Here is a 21,315-nt window from a genome sequence, read left to right as displayed (position 1 = left end):
GAAGGATGGGGCTCTGGTTCCAGACGTTAAAGTCTCAACCAACGCTGCCACTGACTTTATTCTGGGGAACCACCTCTCCAAGAGGAAAAGGAACAAGATACTGAATGGCAATTATGTAGATATGTTTTCCTTGCTGCCCCCAGCGCAGGTCAAAGGGAAAGGGGAGAAAACAAAGTACTATGGGAAAAGGAGGTACAGGCCACCTCGGGTAGAGCGAACGTTTGAGAATTGGCTTAATGGCTATCAAGTCTTTATGGCAGTAGTGTCTGGTTGCTATCCCAAGAGGGGCATGCACCTCGTGTCCTACCTGGCTCACGTCAGGAGGGCACGGGAACAGGCGGGAGATGAAGCTGCTTTGGCGTATGATGAAGACTTTCGGAGGAATGCCTCGCTGCTGTCTTCAACGCGCTGGGACCAGAAGGACAACAATTGCTGGTTTGACCATGTGGGGCCCAATATTGAGAAGAAAATCGCTCAACAGCCAAAATCGGGTAAGGTGGAGGCCCAACGCCGTAGGCAGTGCTGGGACTTCAACAAGGGTACCTGTCAGCGCGTGGCTTGTAAGTACTTGCATGAATGCGATAGGTGCTTAGGCAGCCACCCGGCAATCAACTGCTTTAAGGGGAGGCAGCAGCCCTTTCGGGGAGGCCGGGGCCACCTCTCCCAGGGAAACAGGGGTGGCCCCGCTGGATCTGCAGCCCCCGCCCAGGGGACAGCTGGGGCTCGTTACTAACATCTCCTTAAGCCTAGCGTGCTCGCCGATAAAATTGGAGCCATTGAGAGCATTGTTAAATTTGTATCCAAATATACCTGCAGCCCACCTACTGGATGAAGGGTTTTCTGAAGGTTTTAGAATTCCGGTTGCCTTCACACCCAATTCCAGTTGCCCCCCTAACCAGAAATCAGTCATTGAAAGGCCCGACATTGCGACAAAAAAAAATACAAAAGGAGATTACAGCCGGGAGGGTGGCCGGTCCATTCGTAACTCCTCCTATCGAAGGGCTTCATATCTCCCCGCTCAGTATTGTCCCAAAGAAGGCCCCCGGTGAATTTAGAATGATACACAACCTGTCCTATCCCAAAGGAACCTCAGTTAATGACGCCATTCCCCAAGAAATGTGCACGGTGAAGTATTCGTCTTTCGATCAAGCCGTGCGGTTGGTGCGGGGTTTTGGCAGGGGCGCCTTTATGGCAAAATGCGACATTGAGTCGGCATTCCGCCTACTCCCGGTTCATCCGGAGGACTACTGCTGGTTGGGTTTCAAATTCCAGGAAGCTTACTTCATTGACAAAGCAATGCCCATGGGTTGTTCTATTGCCTGTGCTGCGTTCGAGACCTTCAGCACATTCCTGGAATGGGCCCTAAAGTTTAGAACTGGCACTCTAGAAGTGGGTCATTATCTCGATGATTTTATTTTGGTGGCAAGTGATGCTGAGGAGTGCAGGTCCCTCCTCCTGGCTTTCGAGTCCTTAGCTAGGGAATTGGGGGTCCCTCTGGCAGGCGAGAAGACTGAGGGTCCAGTCACTACCATGACCTATCTGGGCATTGAACTTGACACCATAGCCCAAACCTCGCGCTTACCAGCCGAAAAATTGGTTGCCCTTAGAGAGCTTATCGGCCAAATGTTGCCTTTAAAGAAGGTCACCTTGAGGCAAATCCAATCCCTCCTGGGGCACCTCAACTTCGCCTGCTGTGTGGTTTCCCCCGGCCGTCCCTTCTGCGGCCGCCTAGCAAAGCTGTCCACGGGCTTACGATCTCCCCATCATAGGGTACGCCTTTCCAAGGCAGTAAAGGCGGACCTCCTTGTTTGGTTGCAATTCCTGGATGGTTTCAATGGCATATCGCTTTGGCAGGATAGTTTGGCGCTGCAGTCAGATTTCCAAGTACATTCGGATGCGGCTGGGTCCTTGGGTTTTGGGGTGTACTTCAGAGGCCATTGGTGTGCTCAGCACTGGCCTCCCTCCTGGCAGGGTAAACCAATACTACGGGACTTGACATTTTTAGAATTCTTTCCCATCGTAGTTGCAATCCACTTATGGGAGGACCAGTTTAAAAACCATAGGGTCTGTTTCTGGACGGACAATCTAGCGGTCGTGTCAGTCTTGAATAAACAATCGTCACGTTCACCCAGAGTAGCGTCCCTGTTACGGTACTTTGTCCTTTCCTGCTTGCGGTTGAACCTTCACGCTTTAGCCAAGTTTGTCCCTGGTATTGATAATAACATCGCGGATGCTTTATCTCGTTTCCAGATGGAATGCTTTTGCTCATTGGCGCCGGATGCGCAGCAGCAGCCGCAACCATTCCCGGAGCACCTCTGGAATATTGGCAACGAGAAGCAATAAAGGGAGTATTGTCTGCGCTAGCGCCTTCTACCCTGAGATCGTATAATAAGGCATGGCTAGACTTCACATCCTTCCGCATCAAAAAGGAGCGGTTCAAGCCGGGCAGGTCACCGTCCAAGTCGGAAGTCATAGAGTATTTGGTCCACCTTAGAGATCTTGGTCGGGCCCCCAAAACCCTCAATATTCATTCAGCAGCTATATCCTTCTTTTCTAAAACTTTATTTTCCGTTGATCCCTGTTCGCATTTCGTTGTGCGGAAGATGCTTGAGGGCTGGCGCAGGTCCAGGCCTCACGGCCAGGACAGGAGAAGGCCCATAACTTTGGATATACTCACACAAATCCGTAGGAAGCTGAGGGCCTTGTGTTGGTCAAGATATGAAGCCAGATTATTTTCAGCAGCGTTTTCTTTCGCATTTTTTGGCGCCCTACGCATAGGCGAAGTGGTCTGTGAGGACCGCACAGCCTCTAAGGGGCTATTGTTGGAGGATGTAACTGTGGACAGTGCGCATGTAATGTTAAAAATCCGTAGCTCAAAGACTGATCAGCTTGGCAAGGGAGCCTTGGTTCGCCTCCAGGCGACTCAAAAGGCGGGCCCTTGCCCTGTAAAGGATGCCAGAAAATACCTGTGTGTAAGACCAGAGTCTAGTGGCCCCTTTTTCTTACATTCCGACGGTTCCGCACTCTCAAAGCAGCAGTTTACGAGGGTCATGCACAAGGCAATTGCCGCCATCGGGCTTCCCCAGGAGGAGTACGCCGCGCACTCCTTTCGCATTGGGGCGGCGACCACCGCCGCCCATATGGGTTTACCGGCAGAAAGAATTATGGACTTGGGGCGCTGGAAATCTAACGCTTACCGGGGTTACATCCGGAAGCCCTTCTAAATTCCCCTCAGCTTTCCCCCTGGCACTCCTCCTGATCTGGTTCTCCGATTCTCTCATTTCAGGTACTGGTGTGGTTCGACTGTGGATCCTCGGCCACAGCATCGTATATTGGGCAAAGCGGCGCGCTGAACAAAGGGGCTGGGATAAAGAGCTACGGCTACCCAGCAGGGTCAAATTGTCATGGATCGCTAGGAGGGGTATGCGTTGGGAAGAGTTTTTCCCAGTTGTATCCAGAAAAATCGCTGCCGAGGGCCCACCCAGTGCCTTGGTCATCCAACTGGGCGAGAACGACCTGGCGTATAGGAAAGGGGTGGACTTGATGTGGAACATTATCAATGACTTGGAATGGTTGAAGGCATCCCATGGAAACATTACAATAATTTGGTCATCTTTGCTGGAAAGGCGATGTTGGCGGGATGCAGAGAAACCCGTGGCGGTGAATAAAGCTAGGAGGATTGTGGAGCGCACGGTGGCACGTAGAGTGGCCGCATTGGGTGGTCGGGTCATTCAGCACCCATGCATACGGTTTGACAAGGAAATGCTTTATCGCTGGGATGGCGTGCATCTATCTGATGCTGGCAATGATATTTGGTTGGCAGATATTTTTCAAGGCGTTAGGGATTGGTTACAGGTCTGAGGGTATTGGCGGCGAGCCGGCTGGCGGCTCGGTGGCGGTAGGCATTGGCCGGGGTATTGTCATGCAGATGAGGTTGGGGGGGAGGAACGCCATCACCTCCCCCAATGCTTGAAGGGTAGTTCGTTAAAGGACTCAGAGGGGCGACGCCTCATCCGAAACCTATGGAGGCTAGGGCCTAAAGCGCGCCCCCGAGCGGTAACCCCTCGGGGAGCGCCTAGGGATATGCATCTCGGGTGGCTCCCCCTGTTGGTGTTTAACCCTTCCCCGTTAGATCGGATAGTCGGTTAGGGGCCAATGCCTAAAGCCAATACCCTTCTTTCCTGTAATCAATAAAGTTGTGGCCATTTTCGCCCATTAACCTAAAACTCTGTGTCCGTTTTGTGGGAGGGAATAGCCACGCAATTATTCATCTTGGTCTGTAAAGATTAAGGCCCTGCTGCAGAATCAGAGGCTTTTTGATGTCATTGAAAACCCCATCCCTGCAGCACCAACCAGAGGTTGGGAATCACAAAACATGAGGGCCAGGACTGCAATAATTCTGTGTGTCTCAGATGAGCAGCTTGTGCATATTCAGAATTTAGAACATGCGAAAGCGGTTTGGGACACGCTACGTACAACGCATCAGAGAGATGCTGGTTCTTCAGCGTTGCTGTACTTTGAGAAGTTAACCAATCTGAGACTAGCGCCTGATGGAGATGTTCAAGCGCACCTGACAGAGATGAAGTTTCTGCGTCAACAGATGGTGGAACGCAATTTCAATCTACAGGAGGAAGTGTTTTGCTTCATGATGATAAACAGCCTGAATCGGACCTACAAGGTTGTTGCCAGTCAGCTTGGTTCCCTTCCGGCTCAAGACCTGACCGCGGAGAGAGTGTGTGCGGTGGTCCTTAATGAACACGACAGACTTGCTGCACTGGATGTGAAGGACAGGGGGAGGGAAGAACAGAGTTCTAATTTCCCCACTACTGGTGCTACTGCAGAGCATGCTACAGCATTGAGCGCTGTCCGATGCTACAATTGTGGACAGACTGGGCATCTACAGCGAAACTGTAGGAAGCTGCGCCAGTCAAAAGGAGCGAAGAGCAGCTCTACGAAGCCTGAGGCGTCAGGCAAAAGCCGTACCAAGTGCCAGGTGAAACCTGCAAAGGCTATGATGGCGAAAGGAACCACGCCAGATGTTGGAAACGCCTTCATAATTGACACGGGCGCGACAGTTCATATGTGCCCGCACAAAGAACTGTTTTCAACGTTGAAGAAGCAAAGCTTCGCTGTGAAACAGGCCAACGGTCAGGAGCTGAAAGCGACCGGGATTGGATGCCATTCAGAACATGCAGTTAGGCAAATCTCCAGGCCCTGATGGACTCACCTCCAAGTACTATAGGACGCTAAAAGATTACCTGATACAACCATTAATGGAGGTTTGCAACCAGATTATGGGGGGAGGGAGGGCACCAGAAACGTGGAAAGAAGCATTCATCACATTGATACCTAAAGTGGAAACTGAAAAGACTCAACTTAAGAACTACCGTCCCATCTCACTCCTAAACGTGGATTACAAAATATTTGCAGACATTTTGGCAAGTAGATTTAAAAAAGTACTAAATGAAGTAATTCACAAGGACCAAGCAGGCTTTCTCCCAGGCAGGCATTTGTTTGACAGCACCAGGAATATTATTGATATTCTGGAACTTTTGCAAACAAATATTAACACTAAAGCAGTGTTAATATTTATTGATGCAGAGAAGGCCTTTGACAACATCTCTTGGAAGTTTATGAAGAAAAACTTGGAAGGGATGGGAGTGGGACGGGGGTTTGAAAATGGTATAGAAGCAATTTACTCAGAACAAAAAGCTAAGCTGATAGTGAATAATGTGGTGACAGAAGAGTTCCATATTGAAAAAGGAACACGGCATGGGTGCCCCCTTTCCCCTTTATTATTTATCTCAGTCCTGGAGGTGTTGCTGAATATGATTAGGAAGGACCGGCAGGTACAAGGAATACGGGTCGGAGCGAAACAATATAAACTGAAAGCTTTTGCAGATGACTTGGTTTTAACATTACAGGAGCCAGAATCTAGTACAAAAAGAGTTTTAGAATTGATTCAAGAATTTGGTCGGGTGGCGGGATTTAAGTTGAATAAACAAAAAACTAAGGTACTAGGAAAGAACTTGACATCTTCTGAAACAGATGGGTTTCAGAAGGAAACAGACTTAAATGTTGTTAAAAAAGTGAAATACCTGGGGGTTAACTTGTCTTCCAAAAATTTGAATTTATTTAAAGACAATTATGAAAAATGTTGGTCAGAAGTTAAAAAAGACCTAGAAATTTGGTCAAGATTGAAACTTTCCTTGTTAGGCCGAATCGCAGCTATAAAGATGAACGTTTTGCCAAAAATGTTGTTCTTGTTTCAAGCCTTGCAGATCGTGGACAGAGTGGAATGTTTTGGAAAGTGGCAGAAGGATATTTCGAAGTTTGTTTGGCAGGGCAAAAAGCCCCGAATAAAGTTTAAAATACTAACTGATGCAAAAGAAAGAGGGGGGTTTGCCCTGCCAGACTTAAGGTTATACTACGAAGCTGCAGCCTTCTGCTGGATGAAAGATTGGATTTTGCTAGAAAACACTGATGTCCTAGATCTGGAAGGTTTTAATAACTCGTTAGGATGGCATGCGTATTTGTGGTATGACAAGGTAAAAACACATAAAATGTTCAAAAACCATATTGTCAGAAAAGCAATATTTATGGTCTGGACAAAATACAAAGACTTACTTGAAAGCAAGACCAATGGAGGCCAAGGCCTGGAAAAACCCCAATATGGATGCCGGTTGGCCGAAATATTGGGAAATAATAGAAAATATTGGAGACAATTGGAGGTTGCAGAGCTTTGAAAAATTAAAGGACAAGGTGCAAGATTGGTTTCATTATGCCCAAATTAATGAGGTTTTTAAGTTGGATAAAAAAATAGGATTCCAGATGGAAAAATCGAAACTTGAGACAGAGCTGTTAGAACCAAAGACCAAGGTATTATTGAGAATGTATAACTTGTTGCTTAAATGGAACACTCAGGATGAGACAGTTAAATCAGCCATGATAAAGTGGGCTCAAGACATTGGGTACAACATTATGTTTGAAGACTGGGAAAGGTTATGGACCACCGGTATGAAATTTACGGCATGCAATGCCCTGAAAGAAAACATTATGAAAATGATATACAGGTGGTACATGACCCCAGTCAAGCTTGCTAAGATATACCATTTGTCTGACAATAAATGTTGGAAGTGTAAGGAGGCTGAAGGGACATTCTTTCACCTCTGGTGGACTTGTCCAAAAGTGAAGGCCTTCTGGGAAATGATCTACAATGAGTTAAAAAAGGTGTTGAAGTACACCTTTCTTAAGAAACCGGAGGCCTTCCTCTTGGGCATTGTCGGCCAAAAGGTGCTAAAGAAGGATAGAACGTTTTTTATGTATGCAACTACAGCAGCAAGAATTCTCATCGCCAAATATTGGAAGACCCAAGATTTGCCCACACTGGAAGAATGGCAAACGCAATTGATGGACTATATGGAGTTGGCCGAGATGACTGCCAGGATTCGAGATTTGGGAGAAGAAGCAATGGAGGAGGACTGGAAAAAATTTAAGGACTATTTGCAAAAATTTTATAAGTTATATGAATTATAGGACTTCGCATGATCTGGAAGGTTAGCACCAGCAATGAGAGTGGAATACATATGAAACTAGATAATATTAATGAAAGAACCAATGTTTAAATGTTTAAAAAGGATAATATATGTGTTTATAGAGTAAATGGATAATAAGTAATTTAAACTTAAAATGTAATTGAAAGTACAAAAGAAACACATGAAACAAGGTTATAATTTGCTGATAAATTTATTAATAAGATTGCATTGTGCGGGAGATGTGGGGAAGCTCGCTGGAGGATTGAAACAAGCTTTGGAAACAATCAGTTTTTCTTTTCTTTCTTTTCTTTTCTTGTTTTCTCTGTTTTTCTGTGCTGTGTATTTTTATCTGGAAAAAATGTAATAAAATATTTTTTTTTAAAAAAAGAAAGCGACCGGGATTGGGACTGTGTATCTTGAGAGTCTGAACTTGACTATAAGCAATGTTTACCTGGTTCCAGAACTGAGATTTAATCTGCTGAGTGTGTCGCAGATTGCAAAGAAAGGACTGAAACTGACCTATGATGCTAAAAGCTGCAAGATCTACAAAGATGGAGAACTGTATCTTACTGCCAGAGAGAAAGATGGACTGTATTTGTTGACTTTTGATCAAAGTGATTACATGAAATGTAATTCTTCTGATTCTAACGAAATCTCTCTTACAGGTGTGACCAACATGAGAACCAGAAAGGTGACCAAGAAGGTCGACAGAGCATTTCAGCGGGTGTATGCTGATGTGATTGGTCCTCTAGAACCATCTAGAGGCGGTGCAAAATATTACCTTGTGTGTGTTGATTGTTTCACTAATTATTCTTGGGTTTTTATGATGGAGAAACCGCAAGAAACTTTAGAAAAGTTTCAGGAGTTTTGTGACAAGGTTAAAAGTATGCATGATGCTAACATTGATTGTCTCTTCACAGATGAGAAACAAGTTTTTCTGTTACAGAAGTTTCAGAAGTTCCTGGATGGAAAAGGGATAGACCACAAAGTTGCTGTTTCAGCCGAAGCGTGGAACAGAGGGGTCTGTGTGAGGGTGAACAAAGAATTGCAAAAGGGGATGCATGCGCAATTGCTGAGTTCACATTTGCCACATGAATATTGGGCCGAGTCGCTAGCGTCCTATCTTCACGTGTGGGTGAGAAAGGTCTCAACAGAGTTGGGATGTTCTCCTTTTGAGAAGCTGTTCAATAGAAAACCTTCTGTTGCCTATTTCAAGGTTTTCGGGTCTCATGTGAGAACAGAAGCTCCAGGTGGAGTAAAGAATGCCAGAGGCATTTTTGTGGGATATGAAAAGGGTCTCTACAGAGTAATTTTGTCTGAATCTGGTCAGGTGATTCTCACAAAGTTTCTAGAGAGTGCTCCGGAACAAGAGCGGGTAGTAGTACACACATTTCCCACAGATGACAATTCAGATGATGATGATTACACAGATTACAGTGGTACTGATGATGACAATGATAGCTCAGAGAGTTCAGTTGTAACAGTCATTGAGAGAAAATCTCACACAATGGATAGACCTTCACAGGTGAAGGAAGAACCACTGTTAGTCAGTGCTACTGGTTCTCAACAAAGTACAGATGATGAACCAGTGAGCAGAGAGGATCAGAACCTCATACGCAGGTCTGAGAGAGTTACAAAGGGTGTACCACCAAAGAGGTACTCAAAAGAGTTTGCTAACTAAGCTGTTGCATGTGTTGCTATTGTTAACAACTCAAAGCAAGTTAAAGCAGTGTCTAAGTCAGAGACAAAGACACAACAGAGAGTAGCAAGCCAAGGTAATGCAGAAGCACTCATTCCTTGGAAGCCAGACAACCAGAGAGGTACACTGGTGAAACCAGTGGTGGGGAGTTCCAAGGGTGGAACTGAAACAACAGGGGACTGTTATGTGTATAACAACTGTTTGTTCTCTTCTCTGGATCATGTTTTGCCTATTGATGCTTTTGGGGGAGATTGTTGGATAAAAGCAGCAATGCAAAAGCCAGCTCCAGATGGCTGGAATGCAAAACAGGATGTTGTGGTTTGCAACTGTACTGTTGGAGAAAAGGGGGAGTCTATTCTCTGTACTGAGCACCGGATGTTAGCTCAGAGTGTCATGTGACCTGTGCTGGAAGTGCAGGGGTGGAGTTGTGTCTCTTCTGATGGAGTCTGAAGGGAGCAGTTACTTTTCTATGTACTGCTGAATGACAGGAATAAAACATGTAAATAGGACTCCTGTCTGTATCATTTCCCCTCCCTGGGGAGAATGCAGGGAGGGAGAGAAGCAGAGAAAAGCAGAGGATGTGTTTTCCTCACATCTAATGAGGAGAATCGCCGGTTTACGACCTAGCCTGCCGGGAGTAGCAGACGAAAGGTAAACAAGTATCTAGCTCAATTGCCTGGGGGAGGCCAGTTTACCTCTGACTGTGAGCTGAGATACTGACATGCCTGAGAGGAAAGTCAGGTTGGTGGGGTAGTGCCTGGTTTGCCCTAAGGGACCAGCTGCCACTGCATGGAGCAGCTGCTGATCGTTGACAAGGGCAACTCCATTTACGTGCCTTCGAGGCACATGCACACTGCCGCAAAGCTGGAAGGGGCACTTGAAGGGGCAAAAATGTCCACCCCAAGAGCACAAAAACGGCAAAGTGGCATGGAAACAGCATCTCGACTCCCTCCCAGGAGCTTTGGCACCAACCTCTCAGGCCTGCGGAGAGTTGGAGCAAGGAGTTTTGCAGGGAGGCTGCTGGTTTTCGAAAGGCCTTTCTAAAGGGTTTCCGGAAGTTTAGAGGGTGTTTGCAGGCTTTTCCAATGCTGTCCCCAATATATGCAATTTCATTTAAACGCACGATACCGCGGAACGCAGCCCCCATGTAAACGGGGCGTTGCCTGTACCTGATTTGAGCACACTACAAGAACATCTAGAGCAGTGTTCCCCAACCCCCGGGCCGTGGACCGGAGCCGGTCCGTGGATCAATCGGCATCGGGCTGCCCGAGGAGCTTCAAATCATTTCACTGTGGCGGGCGGCCGAGGCGCAGAGCATTACGCCCTCTCAAGCCCGCCCATTGTGTGACAATAGCGAATAAAAATTCGCTATTGTTACACTGATGCTCCTCCTGGCCAATCAGGGAATGGGTCCTCCTGCTTCCTGATTGGCCGAAAGGCAAACCTCACGCCATTGGCCGAGGAGGAGGCGCCACAGGAGGACTGAGGACTCGAGGTTGGAGACGCGGGGACTGAAGAGAAGGTGCCGTGAGGTAAGTGCACGGAGGGGGGGACTCAGCTCAAAACAAGCGGGCCATGGAAAAATTATCAAACATTTACCGGTCTGCGGCGATAAAAAGGTTGGGTGGCGCTGATCTAGAGGATAGCAAACCAACTGTTACCTTTTCTAGGAAGCTGTCTTCTCCCTGAGATCAGAGGAGGAAGGCAAGAGCAAAAGACAACCAAGGGTGTTAATGGCACAGGCCCTGAGAAGAGAAAGAAACAGCCCGTTGGCTGAACAGTATCTGGGCAGATGGCAGGGAAATGCACACGGTTCAGTGGCCCTGCGAAAGGGCAGGTGGGAGGACCAGAACCTGGGATGACTCAGTCAAGGCAAACAAAGGGCATGAACAGCACACAGGAAGCGGATGCACAGCTACAGAAGCTGAAGCTGAATGCAGCGGAGGACCCCCAGCCCCCACATTTCTGAGTGGAAGAGCAGCTGTTTTTCAAGCAGGCAAGCAGAGTGGGAAGGGTAGACATCCAGCACATGAACCTGCCAGGTAAATCAACCCCTTTCCCTACCAGGTCAATAAGTCTGGTGACGGGAACTTCGCCAAGCGGCTGCCTCATCCAGCACAAGGCTTCCAAGGAGGTCCCGAAGCAGCTTGGTAGGTAGCTCCCACTGATGGTGAGGAAATAGTCCTTGCCACGGTCAAGGTGAAGGACAAAGCTAGCCTCAATCTTCTCTTCCTTGCGGACGTACAAGTTGGCTTGTCTGTAAATTAAAAGAGAAGACAGTGAAGAATTGAACAGAAGGACACAATAGGAGCCTGCTGGATCAGGCCAATGGCCCATCTAGTACAGCATCCTGTTCTCACAGGTGTATGGGGGAAACCTTAACTTCATGTGGGAACCAATGACACTGCAAGCAATAGCCTCCAGAAGATCAAAAGAAGATCAAAAGAGACTACGAGGCTCTCGGCAGGAAATTGAAGCAACTAAATGCACAAATTGTCATCTCATCTGTCCTCCCAGTTGAACGACGTGGCCCAGGGAGAGAGGGAAAAATAGTGGAAGTGAACAGCTGGCTTCGCAAATGGTGTAAACAGGAACGGTTTGGATTCTTAGATCACGGACTGCAGTTTCTTGAAGATGGACTTCTGGCAAGCGATGGGCTGCACCTCACAACGGTTGGGAGAAATGTTTTTGCCAAAAATCTCAGAAACCTCATCAGGAGGGCTTTAAACTGACTAATGTGGGGGAGGGAGACAGTGCTCCTGAAGGCAGGAGTCTATCAATTGATGAAGATGATCATCCAAATGTCATAGACCAAATGGAGCAAACAGCACGCAGACCTAGTGGTGGGAGGAAAAAATCCTTAAATAAGAGACACGGGGGAATGATTAATGGACTTCAATGTCTGTACACTAATGTGCAAAGCATGGGAAATAAACAAGATGAGCTTGAGCTCTTGGTACAGCAAACTAAATATGACATAATAGGCATCACTGAAGCCTGGTGGGATAAGTCCCACGATTGGAATGTAATAATGGAGGGATACAATCTATTTCAGAGAAACAGACCAGACAAGAAAGGAGGAGGAGTGGCGTTATATGTCATGGATGTGTATACCTGTGAAGAGATCCAAGATTTAGAACCTCAAAGCCAAAGTGAGAGCATTTGGGTCAAAATTAAGGGAGAGAAGAATAACAGTGACCTCATTGTGGGAGTTTACTATAGATCCCCAAGCCAAACGGAGGATATAGATGATGCCTTCCTGGAACAGATGGCCAAGCATGCAAAAGGAAGGGAGATAGTAGTAATGGGGGACTTCAATTACCCGGATATTTGTTGGATGTCAAACTCAGCCAAGAGCATAAGGTCAAACAGATTCCTCACTGGCCTTGCAGACAACTTCATTGTCCAGAAAGTGGGAGAAGCAACAAGAGGAACAGCCATTTTAGATCTGGTCCTAACCAATGTTGATGACCTGGTTAGTGGGGTAGAAGTGGAAGGATCATTAGGCGCAAGTGATCATGCTCTTCTGAAGTTTACTATACAGCGGAAAGGAGCAGCCAAGCATACTAGGACTCAATTTCTTGACTTTAAGAAAGCCGACTTCATAAAACTTAGGGAAGTGCTGGGTGAGATCCCATGGACAGTAATACTAAAAGGAAAGGGAGTTCATGATGGCTGGGAGTTTGTTAAGAGGGAGATAGTAAAAGAACAATGTCAGGCAATACCAATAAGACGGAAACATGGAAGGTGCCTAAAGAAGCCAGGGTGGCTATCAAAAGAACTTTTAAGAAGAAGAAGAAGAGTTTGGATTTGATATCCCGCCTTTCACTCCCCTTCAGGAGTCTCAAAGCGGCTAACATTCTCCTTTCCCTTCCTCCCCCACAACAAACACTCTGTGAGGTGAGTGGGGCTGAGAGACTTCACAGAAGTGTGACTGGCCCAAGGTCACCCAGCAGCTGCATGTGGAGGAGCGGAGACACGAACCCGGTTTCCCAGATTACGTGACTACCGCTCTTAACCACTACACCACACTGGCTTAACTGAGTTAAGATTAAAAAAGGATGTGTACAAAAAATGGAAAAGGGGGGAAACCACCAAAGAGGAATTCAAACAAATAGCCAGCACGTGTAGACACAAAGTCAGAAAAGCTAAAGCACAAAATGAACTCAGGCTTGCTAGAGAGGTTAAAAGCAACAAAAAAGGCTTTTATGGGTATGTTCGTAGCAAAAGGAAGAACAAAGAAACAGTGGGGTCACTCAGAGGAGAAGATGGTGAAATGCAAACAGGGGACACAGAAAGGGCTGAACTCCTCAATTCCTTTTTTGCCTCAGTCTTCTCCGATAAAGAAAACAATGCCCGACCTGAAGAATTTGGAGCAAATGATTCAGCAGAGGAAACACAGCCCAGAATAACTAAGGAGATAGTACAAGAATACTTGGCTAGTTTAGATGTATTCAAGTCTCCAGGGCCAGATGAACTGCATCCAAGAGTATTAAAAGAACTGGCAGATGTGATCTCAGAACCACTGGCGGTCATCTTTGAGAATTCCTGGAGAACAGGCGAAGTCCCGGCAGACTGGAGGAGGGCAAATGTTGTCCCTATTTTCAAAAAGGGGAAAAGAGAGGACCCAAATAATTACCGCCCAGTCAGTCTGACATCAATACCAGGGAAGATTCTGGAGCAGATCATTAAGCAAACAGTCTGTGAGCACCTAGAAAGGAATGCTGTGATCACCAATAGTCAGCATGGATTTCTGAAAAATAAGTCATGTCAGACTAACCTGATCTCGTTTTTTGACAGAATTACAAGCCTGGTAGATGAAGGGAACACAGTGGATGTAGCCTACCTTGATTTCAGCAAGGCATTCGACAAGGTGCCCCATGATATTCTTGTAAAGAAGCTGGTAAAATGTGGTCTTGACTATGCTACCACTCAGTGGATTTGTAACTGGCTGACTGACCGAACCCAAAGGGTGCTCATCAATGGTTCCTCTTCATCCTGGAGAAGAGTGACTAGTGGGGTGCCACAAGGTTCTGTCCTGGGCCCGGTCTTATTCAATATCTTTATCAACGAATTGGATGATGCAATGAAGGGCATCCTGATCAAATTTGCAGATGACACCAAACTGGGAGGGGTGGCTAACACCCCAGAGGACAGGATCACACTTCAAAACGATCTTGACAGATTAGAGAACTGGGCCAAAACAAACAAGATGAACTTTAACAGGGAGAAATGTAAAGTATTGCACTTGGGCAAAAAAAATGAGAGGCACAAATACAAGATGGGGGACACCTGGCTTGAGAGCAGTACATGTGAAAAGGATCTAGGAGTCTTGGTTGACCACAAACTTGACATGAGCCAACAGTGTGACGCGACAGCTAAAAAAGCCAATGCAATTCTGGGCTGCATCAATAGGAGTATAGCATCTAGATCAAGGGAAGTAATAGTGCCACTGTATTCTGCTCTGGTCAGACCTCACCTGGAGTACTGTGTCCAGTTCTGGGCACCACAGTTCAAGAAGGACACTGACAAACTGGAACGTGTCCAGAGGAGGGCAACCAAAATGGTCAAAGGCCTGGAAACGATGCCTTATGAGGAACGGCTAAGGGAGCTGGGCATGTTTAGCCTGGAGAAGAGGAGGTTAAGGGGTGATATGATAGCCATGTTCAAATATATAAAAGGATGTCATATAGAGGAGGGAGAAAGGTTGTTTACTGCTGCTCCAGAGAAGCGGACACGGAGCAATGGATCCAAACTACAAGAAAGAAGATTCCACCTAAACATTAGGAGTCAGGAGTGCTCTGATGGTATTTACTGCTTGGCAGGGGGTTGGACTCGATGGCCCTTGTGGTCTCTTCCAACTCTATGATTCTATGATTCTATTCTAAGAATTAGGAAAAGAAGCGACTCAGTTCCCACCCCCACCTCACTTTCCTCTCTAGTCCTCCAAAGCAGCAGCTGCACAGAAGATGGTGACAGGATACTGGGGGGTGAGAGAAAGTGATCCTAACAAAAGAATATAAAAAGGGAAAGCATTTATTTGTCTCCTAAAGGATTTTTGCGCCGCAATGTAACTTTCTTTTTTAGTTTACATTTCATTGAGTTTTTAAAAGTTTGGCTAGTTCTCTATGTTCCCCAAGATATTTTTGTGCCTCCACAACATAAAAACACACATTTATTTTTTTAAAAAAAACTAATTTTTGGACAGACTGCTCTCACTGGTTCCCTGCGATGGCAAAAGGTGTTTTGGGACCCTCCAGCATTGTTTGGCTTCAATTCATTTGTGTGTGTGTGTGTGTGTGTGTGTGTGTGTGTGTTTAAAGCTGGTCACACACACTTTTACACTTTGGGCTCAGCTGCTTTGACATGTGGCCCTTGGAGGCTTGAGCATGGGGCAATGTAGCCCACAAATGTTTTTTTTTTATAATAGTTTTTTTTTATTGCTTTTTTCCAGGGTAAAAAATACATCATCAATAGCACAACAAAAGCGGTTTTACAGGAAAAAAAAGAAATTATAGAAAGAAAAAAGTTCACTTTTTCACATCAATTTTCATATTCAACTAGACTTCCCCACGTCCTCCATCCCCTGTTTTCTTTACAATAAAAATAAACAGCAAATTAATACCTTATTTCAAATGTTTTTGTGTTTTCATTTAGTTATATAGTCCACAATTTATACCTTTCTAAATCTTAACTTGATTTCCAACGTTTACCAATTTCAATACTGAAGCATGTTTTTCCAGAACACTTAGCAAATTCTCAACATTCATATAACTTATAATGTTTTTGTAAATAGTCCTTAAATTTTTTCCAGTCCTCTTCCACTGCATCTTCTCCCAGATCTCGGATTCTGCCCGTCATTTCAGCTAATTCCATGTAGTCGATCAGCTGCGAATGCCATTCTTCCAGCATGGGTAGCTCCTGTGCCTTCTGTTGGCATTTTTGCAGTATGGTAACGCTGCAGAGAGCTTGCTGGGGAGATCATGCATTAAAAAGAAAGGACTCAAAAATAACTTAAAGAAGGTTTTAATAAGAAAAACAAAAACTCCATTTACTCTAAATATATTAACAAACAAACATGACCCAACCACCAACCCATCCCCCAGGGTTATGGGAGAGCTAGGTGCTGCTCCTTATATACTCTACCCAGATGCTGACACACCTTAATCAAATACAACTCAGCAGCACCTGCTATGTTTCACAGCTGTAAAGCTGGGTCTCGTTAGTTTGCTCTGTCCCTTGCTCCAGCCCCTTAAAGACACACACATCGAGTGGAACAATGATGAACCTTTACATTTAAAGAAACCATTCAACATTTCCCCTGCGGTTCATCATTGTGGAACAAAAACATAAAGCATACTTTGTACATGTCTTTCATGTGTGATGTAAACTGCAACCTATAATGTTTGGTATGTTTAAGGTACATCACCACTCTCTTAAGAGCAGAGAAACATTGCGTAGTGGGCTTTTCCACATTGTGATGCATCTTTTAACAAAAGCTTAACTGTTTCATATTTTACACTTGGTGAATAACACAAATCATAATCTTCGCCTGGAATTTGTTGAAAACCTCTAGCAACTAGTCTTGCCTTGTACCTTACAACTTCATTTTTGTCATTCATTTTAACTCTATAAACCCATTTTGAATCAATAAGTCTCATATCTGGGGTTTGTGGTACAAGAGACCAAGTGTTATGCTCTTTTAAAGAAGCTATCTCAGAGTTCATAGCTTTATACCAATTTACAGCTTGGTGCTTAGGTAAATTCTGAACATCATTGTAGCTTTTTGGCTCAAAAACCACCTTATTGGCATACACAGTATTAAAATGTTCATCTGCGAAACGTTGTGGCTTCTGCCTCTTTCTATCTGAACGTCTCAGTCCGGAAGGAGAGTCAGACTCCTCAGACTTAATGGGACTAAGTGAACCACTAGTTTCAGGTTGTAAATCATCACTGTCAGACTGAAGAGGTGCCTGTAGGCTAAGCTCACGGTCAGAAAACTCAAGAGAATCTAACCTCCCCTCAGGTGCCTGTGACTTTAAGTCAAACAAATTATCAGATTCAACAGGCTTTTTGTCTTTTTCTATTAATTCAGAATCACCATTTCCTCCTGCTGCTGCTGCTTCCTCTTCTTCCTCAGTATCATTTATACCATCAGTATCTTGGAAAACAGCAACCCCATTCCAATTTACAGTTTGTATCATGCTTCTGGTAATATGAAATTTGCCAGTTGCTGGTATGTAAATTCTGTACGCCCCCTGCTGGTAGCCCATTAATTTTCCCTGAACACTACGTTCACCCAATTTCTGCTTAGCAGGATAATGCATAATTACATCTGAGCCCCAAATACGTAGGTATTTCAGATTAGGGCGTTTTTTAAACAACTTCTCATAGGGGGTGACATCTAAACCAGAATGATAACTGCGATTTCTAACATAACAAAAGGCATTGAGTGCTTCAGCCCAAAACGCTTTGGGCAGATTAGCATCATGCAGATAAGTTTTAACCCCTGCCTGCAGGTCACGCTGCACAACTTCAACAAGCCCATTTTGCCAGGGACTTTGGGGGCAAGATAACTCATGAGTAGTCCCCTGCGCTTCCAGGAATTTCTCAAAATCCTCAGAAACAAATTCCCCGCCCCGGTCAGAAAACAGGTTCTTAATTGGTTTGTTAAAGTGCGTTTTTACCCAGTTGCAAAAAACCTTGTACTTCTCAAATGCTTGGGACTTCTCAGCTATTGCATAAGTCCAACAATATCTACTATACTGGTCTATCAGAGTAAGCCAGTATTTTGAACCTCCTAATGATGGTGGGAGTGGCCCAACTAAATCACAATGTACACGCTCAAATGGCTCAGTTACTTTCCTATCTGAGCACCTACCCTTACGTGCAACCTTAATCTTATTCTTGCAACAGGATAGACACTGCATAAAGAATTTGCATGGTTTTAAGTTGAGGCCATTGACAATATTCTTTGTCTTAATTACATCAGCAAAATTCAGGTGTCCCAGAATTCTGTGCGCCTCGTGGACACACCCAGAATGTGGCCTTACATTCCTCAACCCCTGGCTTGACTGTGCTGCTCTGCAATTTATAGGCGATTGGGAGTAGGTGCGAAAATATAGTCTATATAATCCATCAGATTCCCGGGCATACAATAGACGTTTGTTCCCCTCGAAAAACTCACACATAGACTTTAAGAAACGCACAGTTATGCCTTGACGGGCAAAGCACCTTACTGACAATAAATTGTCCACTGACGGGCAGTAAATGCAGTTTGCTATTGTAATGTTTAAAGAGTCAAGTTTAACGGTACCCCTGCCAAGCGACTGCAGGACTTGTGAATTGGCTAAATGTACATTACCAATTTCCTCTTCGAAAGAAATAAACAAGCTTCGATCATTGCAGATATTTTGCGATGCTCCTGAGTCGATAACAAAAGACTTCCACTTGGCATCTTTAATTCTTTTACGATCTTTAGAGCGAGCGTGAAAAGCTCGCGGCTCGTTTCTGTCTCTACTATACGATGCCGGCTGCTGGGCTGACGACCGTGATTGACGAACAGAAACAGGCTTGGGAGTACTTTGCTTTCTTTTGGATCTGCAGTCCCTTGCAAAATGTCCTTGCTTATTGCAGAACCAACAACGCTTTGCAGCTTTAAATGCAGTTGTATCACCACACGTTTGCATATGGCGTTCCTCATTCTTTCTGGAAACAGGAGTGCTTATGGCACAAGCCTCCCTTCTATCCAACTCGCCCATTAATCTTGCCGTTACCCCTTCCACAGTTAATTGTGCTGGTGGAACGGCAGATATCTGGCTAGCTATACCATCAAAGTCCTCATTAAGGGAACAAAGGATGATAAAAACATACTGAATATCAGGTATCTCCATGTCCCTTCGAATTAACTCGCCGCGTATTGCCTCCAGACGTCTCAAGTGTGCTGCCAAATCACCACCAGGCTGCAACTTCGTCTGGTACAACTGCTTGAAAAAGGTCAATGCAGACGCTGACTCTTTTCTAACATGCACTGCTGCAAGACTGTCCCACATTTCCTTGGCAGTTTTCTTATTTCTTATATAGACTACTTGCTGGTCGCTGACTGCCAAATTAATTATCGCCCTGGCTTTTGCATCTCCTTTCGACCAAGCATTAGTTACAGGGTTAGGAGGGTCATCAGTTACATAGGTCCATACTTCTCTAGAGGTCACGTTTCACAGCTGTAAAGCTGGGTCTCGTTAGTTTGCTCTGGCCCTTGCTCCGCCCCTTAAGGACATACACATGGAGTGGAACAATGATGAACCTTTACATTTAAAGAAACCATTCAACATGATGTTGTCTTTTTGCAGTATAGTAACGCTGCAGAGAGCTTGCTGGGGAGATCATGCATTAAAAGGAAAGGACTCAAAAATAACTTAAAGAAGGTTTTAATAAGACCAGAGCCTTCTCAGCTTCAGGAACCCGGTCAACCATTCTGGAACTCTTCCAGACCCACAAAAACAACGCTAACAAGAGAAGGAGTTTTCAAACCTTTCTCATCTGTTAGCTGTGGGAAGACCAGAGCCTTCTCAGCTTCAGGAACCCGGTCAACCATTCTGGAACTCTTCCAGACCCACAAAAACAACGCTAACAAGAGAAGGAGTTTTCAAACCTTTCTCAGAGTCCAAAAATATGCAGTCATCCACTCAGCAGCTGGGCCCATAACCAAAGATGTTGGCTTTTTGCAGTATAGTAACGCTGCAGAGAGCTTGCTGGGGAGATCATGCATTAAAAGGAAAGGACTCAAAAATAACTTAAAGAAGGTTTTAATAAGAAAAACAAAAACTCCATTTACACTAAATACATCAACAAACCAAACCAGACCCAACCACCAACCCATCCCCCAGGGTAATGGGAGAGCTAGGTGCTGCTCCTTATATACTCTACCCAAATGCTGACACGCCTTAATCAAATACAACTCAGCAGCACCTGCTACGTTTCACAGCTGTAAAGCTGGGTCTCGTTAGTTTGCTCTGGCCCTTGCTCCGCCCCTTAAGGACATACACATGGAGTGGAACAATGATGAACCTTTACATTTAAAGAAACCATTCAACATTTCCCCTGCGGTTCATCATTGTGGAACAAAAACATAAAGCATACTTTGTACATGTTTTTCATGTGTAACCTTTGGAAGTGCTTTAGTAAAAATGTCCGCAATTTGACTATCACCTGGAACATATTCAAATACAACCATTTCATCAGCAATTAGTTTCTTTACAAATTCTAAACGTAATCTTAAGACTCTGGTGCGCTGCGTATTGGTCTCTGAACACAGGATAGCAAGTCCACTCTGGGAATCAAGATAAACTTTTACTGGTAGTGTTACTTGCATCTGTAGGTCTGCAAATACTTGCAGATACCATTCTACATCACGAGTGGCCTGAACGCATGCACATAATTCACTCTCTGTTGTAGAGAGACAAATAATGGTTTGTGTCTGGGACTTCCATTCAAATGGACAACCGTTATAACAAAACACCATACCAGACACACCCCTGCAGTTATTTTGTTCTACTGCATGAGATGCATCGCAGAAAATTTCAAAACCTTTGTCAATACTTGTTGTAAACTGCAACCTATAATGTTTGGTATGTTTAAGATACATTACCACTCTCTTAAGAGCAGAGAAACATTGTGTAGTGGGCTTTTCCACAAATTTTGCCAAAAAGTGAAAAGCATAAGTTATATCTGGTCTTGAGATTCTTTGAATGAAATTTAGCTTGCCTATAGCAGAACGATACAAAGTTTTGTTAGGAAATGGCTTATCTTCACCTGTAAAGGTGAAACCACACACCATAGGCGTTTCCTTCCCATTTGCATTTTCTAAACGAAGCATTTCAACTAGATCATCAATTTTTGCAGTTTGATGAACCAGAAAAGATCCATTTTTGCCTTTCTCAATTTGCATGGATAAGTAATTTTTAGCTATGCCTAATTCCACCACATCAAATTTCTTCTGTAACTGTGAAACTACCTGTTCATATTCCTGTTTGGTTTTTGTAGAAATTAACACGTCATCTACATACACACATATTTTTGTTA

General features: G+C 44.9%; 1 pseudogene across 1 annotated transcript in view; it reads right to left on the bottom strand.

Moving 5' to 3' along the window:
- The window catches only part of LOC310697837 (inositol polyphosphate 5-phosphatase OCRL-like), a 280,274-nt pseudogene that overhangs the window by 7,497 nt on the left and 251,462 nt on the right, over positions 1–21,315 (bottom strand). The window contains exon 9 of the transcript in view: positions 10,896–10,919. The product of the transcript in view is annotated as an inositol polyphosphate 5-phosphatase OCRL-like (transcript). The remainder of the gene's footprint in view (positions 1–10,895; positions 10,920–21,315) is intronic.

Source organism: Podarcis liolepis, assembly GCF_965112155.1.
Source record: "Podarcis liolepis genome assembly, chromosome: W".
Lineage (NCBI taxonomy): Eukaryota > Metazoa > Chordata > Lepidosauria > Squamata > Lacertidae > Podarcis > Podarcis liolepis.
This window is presented reverse-complemented; position numbering and strand designations above follow the sequence as displayed.